Source organism: Agelaius tricolor, unplaced genomic scaffold (genome assembly GCF_023055355.1).
Source record: "Agelaius tricolor isolate 1412-34295 unplaced genomic scaffold, bAgeTri1.0.p SCAF_1, whole genome shotgun sequence".
Lineage (NCBI taxonomy): Eukaryota > Metazoa > Chordata > Aves > Passeriformes > Icteridae > Agelaius > Agelaius tricolor.
The window spans coordinates 22,971,196-22,980,544 of NW_027269261.1; the positions used below are offsets into that span (position 1 = coordinate 22,971,196).

Here is a 9,349-nt window from a genome sequence, read left to right on the forward strand (position 1 = left end):
AATTATTACCCAGCCTTGGTGGGTGTGTTTCCAGTTTGCTGAAAACCTCCCTGCATGCAGCAGCAGCAGCACAGTAGAGACACTGACAAGTTAGTCGGCAAGTTATTGCTAAAAAGGAGGTGTTTGGTACATATGCTTGAGCTTGGAAGTGGAATGACACTTGGCACCATAATGTCCCAGTTATCTTTTTCTGAAGGAGTAGGAAAACTGCAGAACTAAATATTGAGTCAAGCTGCGTGGGCAGAGCTCCTGTGTCAGAGCTGCGCTGACGTCACAGCCACAGCGTGACATCACGGGCTGTATGTGGAAAACCCAGAGCATCACCCAAACTCTATGTGCTACTGAAAACCTCAGTAACATTTATTGAAAACTTACATGGGGTTTTTATCCCTTTTCTCATTCCCTTCATGCTGAGAAGTTTAGCCGCACAGCTAAGGGGAGAGTGCAGCTCAACTGCCTTGCAACACTGTGTGCTGCTCTGAGAAAAAGTGCCATTGCAACCAGAGCTTGAACTCTTACTGTGTGCCCTTCCTAAAAGTATCTACAAAAATGAGGTGATGTCAAAACAGTGTTTCTCTACTGAAAGCTGGGGTGGTACTCAAGTCTACAACTTCTGCAGTAGCTTTCTGTGATGCTCCTGCTTGCTGTCCTCTGCCCAGAGAACAATCGGAGTTACTATTACTGCATGTGCGTGCAATAATTAATGTGGCATGGAAAAACAGAAGGGCAGACACTGGAGTTCTTTAGATTTATTCTTTAATAATAGAAAATGTGATCTATGAGATTTTTGCCAAAACTTCTTTCATGTCTGATAGTATCAAAAAGGCAGTCACTTTTGATACTATCAGACATGAAAGAAGTGGTCTCTCTGGTTCTCCCACAGTGGTCTCTCTGGTTAGTAGGAAGCAAATGAAATTATGGCATCAATGGAGTGTGTGTGGGTTTTGATTTTGGAGTGGTTATATTTTTCCCATCCTGCAGCTGCTTTAATGAGGGTAATGACTTTATTTGGTTTTCCTCTATAGCTCTGCAGTGCTCAACAGCTTGTTACCGAGGGACCTACACCAGGAGTGCATGGAAATCCAAGTTAGTGAAAGACATGGAAAAACATGTTCAAACAGATCACAGCTGAAGCTGAGACCTTAATCTTCCTGAGACAGAAGGTAGCCAGCACAGGCTCAGCTGTTCCATCAGGAAAGGTTAGTGTGAAGTACCAAGCCTAGCTCACTGCTAGAGAAATGGTGCAGAAAATCAGGTAACAGCAGTTTAGTTTCACACCCGAGCATATGAGGAGTGGCCTCTCTCTGCAAGAGACTGCAGCTTGGCAAAAATAATGTGTTTGCATGGGGGTTTGCTGCTGGCAGTGGCACTGAAAGTGCAGTATTTCTCCAAATGACTTAAGGTAAAGTCGGATATGGAGGGTTCTTATGCAATATGAGAGTTCCCCTTTCGAAACAGTGGTTTGGAGAGAAAAAGTCATTGGTCTGGGCTAGGACAAAAATTAAACAAGATAAACAAGGATGGGCTGCTGCCATCTTCTCCTTTATCTCTAAACCTTAACCTTAAACTGCAAATTTGGGGTTAATGCAGTGCAGTGTGTCTGCAACTGCTAAAACCAGCTATGTTTTAATAGATCTGACTTATTTCAATGATGATGAAGGTTTTAAAGTTCCTCTAGGTAACAGAAATATTTCTATGCTTTTAAAGTTCAAATGCAAGTATTTTTAATATTACTAAGAATATTTTCAAACATTTAATTAATTATTTACTTATTCTGTGTCCTTGTTTCTAATCCACAGAACATAGAAATAAACTTTATTTTAAAAAACCTGTCCAATTTTTGCTAACATATTATTTTTCTTTAATATCAGCTAAAAAGAGAGGAAGTGTCAATTCATAAAAAGTAGAGCTAACCACACAATTTTGGTAGCAGGTCACTTGCCACTAACAAGTACTTCAGCACTCTGCAGAGCTCTGAGTAGCTGTAGAATGTACTGTGGAAACAGGGACCACAGCAATAAATTGGGATGGAAAAATATTTGCTTGAACTTCACGAAGAAGAAGCTGCTTTAGTGATACAGAAGAAAATGTATCAGTTCCTGAGTTGCATTTTGGCCTGTACTATACATAGCATTCTGAAAAACTAATCCTTCAATGATGTGATGGGGACTTTATTCCATAAATACCAGATTAGATCCTGTCCTATGCACTGATTTATCCAGCCAGTTAAATTATGGCAGGGGAGGAGTGGAGAGCATGATAGATGCAATTCTGGACTGTACATCATTCAGCAACTCCTTCCAGTACACGTGATCCTTCTTTTAAATAATGTGAGAGTTTGCTGGGGTTTTACCCAAATATGACCATCCTGCTTTTCAAACAACTTGGTTCTGACAGGAACTTTGTTCTGACAGATTCTTTTTGAAGGGGATGTCTTAACCCAATTAGCTTCAGGGTATCTTCCTGTGATAATGTCTTCAGGGGCCACATGCTGGTTGGCTGAGTCAGTGACACTGTGTTTTCCTGTGCTCAGTAGGAGTGCAAGACTCTGAACCAAGTTGGGCTGGATGGAGGATATCAAAGACCTGGAAATGTGGAAGAATGTGTTGAAGATAAGGCTAGATTAATTCTCAACACTTTAAGCCTTTGTTAAGAAAAGCTGGGCTCTTGGGGTTTTTTTGTTTGGTTTGGTTTGGATTTTTTGTTGTTTTTTTTTTACTTTCTGTATCTGTGACTAACCCCAAACACAGCCACTCATATATAGAGGAGGAAAACTTAATATTCATTGAAATTTCACTGAGGTGCTTTTTGGCAAGTCTGAGATGTGTACTAAATAAATCCAATAGGATGGTAATGATTGTTACAGGACCCCTCAGAGCATGTTTTTCATCTCACTTTTCATCTCTGATACGTAGATTATGAATATAAGAGCCTGCCTTGTATTGGGAACTCTGACAGGTGAAAAGTGCTCTCTGTTTGTAGCACATGCAGGGCTCTGACCTCTGGCATGCTTTTCGTCCCTCAAACTCTGCTAAAAAGTGCTTAAAGAAATACAAAGTACTCACTGAGACTCAAAAATGTGACCAAGGTAGAAGCTATGGTTCTCTGAGGGGTCTCTATATGGTTTTCAGTTTCCCCCAAAAGCTGAAATTTCAGTTTAAGGATGGCCTCAGAAACAGAGATCATGGGGGGCTTGTAGAAATCTCAATAAGCCTCCAGAAGGACTACAGCTGTTCTAAGGAAAGAGGCCACTCTCTCTTGGATTGCACTGCAAACTGCAAACTGACCCAACCTGAGGGATGGAAAACCAGCAGTGCTCCTCAGAGAGGCCTGGATTGCTCCTGTGCTGCACCAATTTTAGGGCCACAGCACATGGGAGAAGTGAGGGCATGACTGCCATGAGCTGGGACGTGCAGGCCAGCTGTAATCAGGTAATCTGTGCTCTGAGCAGCTCCTGTCACAGAACACCCATCTACCAACAAAGGCATGCACAGCACTGCCCAGCCCTCGATGTTTGAAACTTCCCCTGGGTCCATAGGGAAGGGCCTCCACATCCAGAGCGTGTGTGGCATAGGTGTAAAGGGAGCACTGGGCTGGTGGAAAGGGCACCACCAGTGGTGTAACAACTCTGATACTGGGCTGCCACTCCAGCTGTTCTGGGATTAATGCTGTTACTGAGTTTAGAACTGATAAATGAAACTTGAAACTCAATTTATGCAGAAATAACTGCTTAAACCTAGTTACTTCTTGTTTCCTTGTGCACGTGGCTTTTCTAGGCTGTCTGCTTTTTCCACAGTAACTTCCAAGCTCTGCTTGGGCAGGGATTGTCACCTCCCAGCATAGCACTGATCACAGAGGTAGGTATCCTCCAGGCAGGGCTGCTGGATGCTTTCTAATCCAGCAGTGAGAAAAAACACCCACCACGAGAGAGTCTGCAGTGCTTCACTAAATAATTAATAGGTACTAAAGTTTCCAGGACTTCGGAATCACATGGACTCCGACTTTTCATGCCATGCTGTACAGTGTTTAGGCAAAAGGTTAAAACCATACCTACTCTAAAACAAATCTACACCAAAACATGGAGGCAGAAAGACAGACAGAATTAGTAGTACTGCTTCCTCCTTTAATAGGAGTCAAGCTGAGACAGAGAGTTTATAAATATTTTCTTTTTAGTTTTTTTCCTTTCACGTGACTTCTTGTTAGAAGGCTGGAAACAGACTTCTGTTAACTTTTGGTTATTAAAAATCAAAAAGCAGTCTTAGAAAGAAATCAGGGTCTGACAACCCAGCAGGGTAATGGGAAACTTAATAAATATCCTGTTGTTGTAACATCTGTCATTTTAGCATTAACAAGCTCATGACTTTAGCTGTTGTATGATCACAGCTCCACTCTGCAGATTAAGGGAAAGGCTGCTAGACCTCTAAAGTAAAAGATTTCTGCCCAGCAGGGTGCTTTAACCTCTTGTATCCTGAAGCAATTTAGCTAAAGCAGCTTGAAAGTGATACAGAGATAGACTCCTGTGCAGGTCAATTAGGAGGGATACAGAAGCAGTTGGACTCAAGGGTTTTCCTGATTTTGTTCTCTTTGATGTCCAGAAGAACTAGAAAAAAACTCAAAAAACAAAAAAAACCCAACCAAGCCCAAAAGAATGTGGTGGGGTTTTGTGGTTTTTTTTTTTCCTTAATTTGGTCACACTTAGATTTTCTTAAAAGTTGTAGAGAGGAGATTTAAGAGAGTGTCTTATTAAATGAATAAACATCACTGCAGCAAAGCTATGGTAGCTGCCCATTGCTTGTAAGACAGTAGATACATGTCAACCACAAACACAGAGTGGTATTTTGGTTCATTTAAAACAGGCCTATGTAAGAACCAGAGCAACTGCACAAATACTGAACTCCATACAGCGTCTCTCACCACCTGTTTCTGAGATTTCTTTAGCCTGTTCACTCATGTTTTTCTTTTCTGGAAGCTAAAGAAAATGCCTGCCATGCTGAAAATGTTCCTGGTTTGGTTTTAATTTCAGATTAAGTTCATCCAGAACAGTTCCATGGTGATAATGTTTCTGACTTCTTTATTTTTTGCTTTTATGTGTCAGGTGGTGAAATGAGAGCCCTCCACGATCTGCATGCAGCCAGTGCTTCCCTGGTACACAGCTTCTCGCGCAGGCAGGAGCAGAGGGGCTGAAAGAAAGAAGTTGTCTTGCTGCTCATGAGGAGTCTGTAGCGTGTTGGGTGTGAGCAAGAGCTGTGGAGCTCAGTGGAGAGTAAATCCATCTTGTCCCAGCTCGCTCAGTTGTCCTCTCATTGTCCTCTCTCAGGGCGAGGAAGCACCACATGCAAGGCACAGCCACCTCCAGGACTGCTGGCAGTCTACAGAAGTATCATAAATGTACTGTGGACCTCATTGTCTCACAGGACATAAGGATAAACAACCACATTCTCACGTGCTCAGATGCTTTAGAAAGCCCAGAGGCATCAGCAGCACTCCCAAGTGCCCAAAGCCCCTGTGTACTTTAGACAAGTGAGCTTGCATAGAATTTAGGATCCTTAAAGCACATTTGTTTGCTTTACATTGAGATTGTCTTGAAAATGCTACTATTCTGTTTGGGGGAAAAAATCTGATGTCTACAGCAGAGATGCCGTGTCACGTGGCATGACTGAGAAGGCCAGACCTGATCTAGGGCACTGGGGCACCCAAAGCCCTTGCTCAGGTCTTTTGTAAGAAGATGGTTTACCTTGTGCACTTTCAATTTCTATTCCTTTTAGTGATGCTAAGGCAAGAAGAGAAATCCATACCCTCCCCCCAAATTTTGAAAATACCAGCACAAACATTTCAGTAGCTGGTGGTTCACGGCAGAGACAGACTTGAGGGATGATGACATTTTGTTTTGTAAAATGCTTTAACTCCCTAAAATAGTTATTCAAAAAAATCTGACTCCAAACCACTTTCTGTTTTGAAATATGTTTTTAAGTGAAATTACATGTTCAAGTTCTCTCAGTGTTTTTAGTAGAACAAAACATTTGGACCCCAGTAGTTTTTACTAAAAGCTTTCAGAGCTGCTAACATCTAGAAAGTCTGTTTTTGCATGGGGCTAATTAGAGCCCGTAAAAGAATAAGAGAAATTAAACCAAATAATGCAGCTCAACTGCAGTGCTAAGATCTTGCAATTAAACTGTGCTGTTGGATTACACGTATTAGCACATGAATTACTCTTTAAGTGATAAATGTTGAACCAAATAATTATCTAAAGCTTTGGGAAGGAATAATCAATAAGGTTAGCCTGAGAAAAGACAGTACTTAAAAAAAAAACCCAGTAGGATGGCTTGATGAGAACACAATAAATTGTTCCCTGTGAATGAACTGACAGGTTAGTCCACATTTCTTCTTTTTGAAATAGGGGTGGTACCTTATGTTATCTTTTTTCCCTTTAAAACCAGGCAAAAAAAAGAGAATAATCAAAACCTTGAGGAACACCTACCCTCTCTCCAGAGGCGGGTGGGAAAGACCCACGGAGGCGCTAATTAACCTCCTCCTCCTCACTGCAGCAAAGAGGCGGCTGCGAAGAGCAGAGGGGAGCGTGGCTGTGCCGGGATCCTGTTCTTCCTTGGATGCCAGCACAACCTTGCTGACATTTCAGTCTCAGAGAGGGTTTGTAGGCCTGGCTGCCTCTGAGGGGCTGCAGCACTGCGATCCTCACACTTGGCCTCAGTCTTTGTGCGTGGCCGAAGTCACCTCGCAAGGCTGCAATCCTTGTGCCCAGCTGTGCTGGGATGGCCATGGATGGGTGCCAGGGGACAGATTACAGAAGCCTGGCTGCCGGGGAGGGGGCCAGCCCCGCACTTATCTCACCAAGCGGCCCGGCGCACCCTGCCTCTCGCCGGGCCTGAGGCAGCGCGGGCAGCCCCGCGCCGGGGCTGGAGCTGGAGCAGGCCCTGCCCAGCAGCGGTGCCCTCACGGCAATTCCCTGAGCCTTCCAGCACTGCCCACTCGCCCAGGAGGTTTTATCCTAGCCCCCATGGCAGAAAATGGCCAGACAGCGCCCACAGGATCAGTCCCATTTTCTCCTGCCGCTGAGTCCCTGTCTGGAGCTGCCCCACAGCTGCTCCAGCAGGCGCCACTGCTGCTGTGCCTGAGGAGAGGCCACCGAGGAAGCAGCGTGAGGGGTTTTGTGGCAAATGGAGCGACAGCGAGGCTTGCCACAGGGCCACTGCAGCACCCCAGTGAGGAGAGCCATTGCCCTCAGGCTATTAAAATGCTATTTGCTGAAAGGAAACCGCTCCGGCCGCATGCACCCAACTGCGGCGTCCAAGCAGCGCTAGAATCGCCGCCGCCACAAGAAAGCCGGCGGCCCGCATTAGCAGGGAAATCCATCTTTTACAAGAGCCACAATGGACCATTAGCTTTTAATCAGGTTTTAGGGGTGGGGAGCAGCTTTCCTGTTGGGCGAACCCTAAGAAGGAAATAAGTGGCTCCAAACATCCAGGGGCGGTGGGGAGCTGGGAGCCGAGCGGGCTCAGAAGCGCGCAGCTGGAGCTCGCTGGTACAATGCAGGCAGCCCTCGCGTGGACGGGCCGCTGGCCGAGCCGCAGGGAGCTGCCCTTGTTTGTTTGTTCCTACGGCACAGGCAGAGACAAGGGCCCTGTTTTATGTTCCCCTGCAGGAAGGTGATAGAGTGCCCGGGAGCTGCTGGAATCCATTCTCCAATAAATTCAAAGGGAAAGGCCATTTTTTTTGTGCCCTGGAAACTTGTGAGGGCTGAGGGATGCTGGAAGGCAGTAAAAACGGAGGCAGTGCATCGCACTCCAGTGTGGAAGGAAGCCACCAGAGCAATTTTTCTGGTTTGTTTTGTTGCTTGTTCTTTTTTCGCCCTCAATGATTTTTACTCTGCCTGTGGCTAAGCAATCAATATCTCTTTGCCAACAATAAATATTCCAGGCTTTTAAATGATGATGTATTCCAGGGTGAAACAAATTAGGTGCGTTATTGCTGCCCTCTTGTACTCAAACTAATTCTGTGGGTCCAAATGGAAATTCAGAGAGAGATTCCTGAACCAGGCTCACCGGTGGCAGCAGATCTGAACAGGTCTGGCTTCAGCTGTCAGCTCTGTTGCTGATCTCTCTTCTTTCACTGAGACGAGCAGAAATTCAGGAGAGCTGTGTGAGTAGCTCCGCAGGCTGAATCCATCAGGCAGATGCATGCAGCTGAGCATGAGCCTGCCTGGAGCACTGCAGTGCCCTTGTTTCCCTAGGCAGGAGGCTGCAGAGCTGGATTGGTGTGTCAAGCACAGCCCGGGCTGAACAGCACCGGCCCAAATGCTGACCCTGGGGTGCCACACCAGCAGAGACTTCAGCTCTGACCTCTTGGTGCAGTGGCTGGTCAAGGAGTGTTTCCCAAGCTACTAAAAACAGTCTTTCCCTTTCGATACCCACACAGGGAGCCAGGTGGGAATCTGTTTGGAGCCCTGAAAAGTCTGTCAAGTCTGTGACAGCAACCAGTCCTACTCCCATGTGTCCGAGGGAGAGCAAATCAACTTAATTAGGCACCAAGGAAGCAATCTGATTTGCTTCTGGAGTTGGATGATTTGTGCAAATAAATTGTTACAGACCATTTTATTCTCTTTGGTTTCCTGTACTGTTTTGCTGAGGTGGTGGAGGGATTGTGTAGCCACTCCTGCTGTGTTTCCCTATGGCATAAGTGCTGCTTGAACACTCTAGCAGAGAAACTTTATAGGACAGTTCAGGAAACATCTGACTCCATTTCCCACCTACTACTACGAGAGCTCTTGCTCTGAAGGATTAAGATGACTGTGGAAGATGGAGGGCAAAGACACTGGGCATTCTTGCTAGGAGACAATATTGCATAAAAAACCACAGCCAGCCAGAGCAGGTGGACACCTCATGTCAGTGACCATCAGCCCCACTCCCTTATCTCCCAGAACTGTCATCCCCCAGGTCCTAGCTCCTTGTTTATTAGGGGGATGGGGAGCCATGTAAAATGATTTCTCTCTTCTCTCCTATTTTCTTCAGGGGGAGGGTGCTGCTGTTTTAATAGTGGCAATAGTTCTCGTGCATTAATCCTCATCAGCTTGTATGTGCATACAGGCAAAGCATGATGGGCTTGACATTTGCCATCAAGAAAATGAAATCCTCCCAGCTTCAGGTCACCCTGTCCTGGTTTTCTACCAAATCTTTTCAAATCAACAGCCATTTCATCTCCATAAGCTAATAATAACCCTTGCAAAGCCTGTGAATCAGCAAAAGGCTCTCCACAGCTGCAACTGTCAGCAAAACAGGAGCTAACACTGTGGAGGGGTGGATGTTGAAGGAGTTTCAGCCCTGGCCTGTGGTAA

The 9,349-nt window shown here is 45.3% G+C and overlaps 1 long non-coding RNA gene across 1 annotated transcript; it reads right to left on the bottom strand.

The window, feature by feature from the left end:
* Positions 1-5,054: 5,054 nt before the first annotated feature.
* On the bottom strand, positions 5,055-6,732 carry LOC139588885 (uncharacterized). Its single transcript, XR_011678853.1, has 2 exons — positions 6,479-6,732; positions 5,055-5,369 (listed from the first exon to the last, which is right to left on the bottom strand). It is a non-coding gene; the product is annotated as an uncharacterized lncRNA (long non-coding RNA).
* Positions 6,733-9,349: the final 2,617 nt, after the last annotated feature.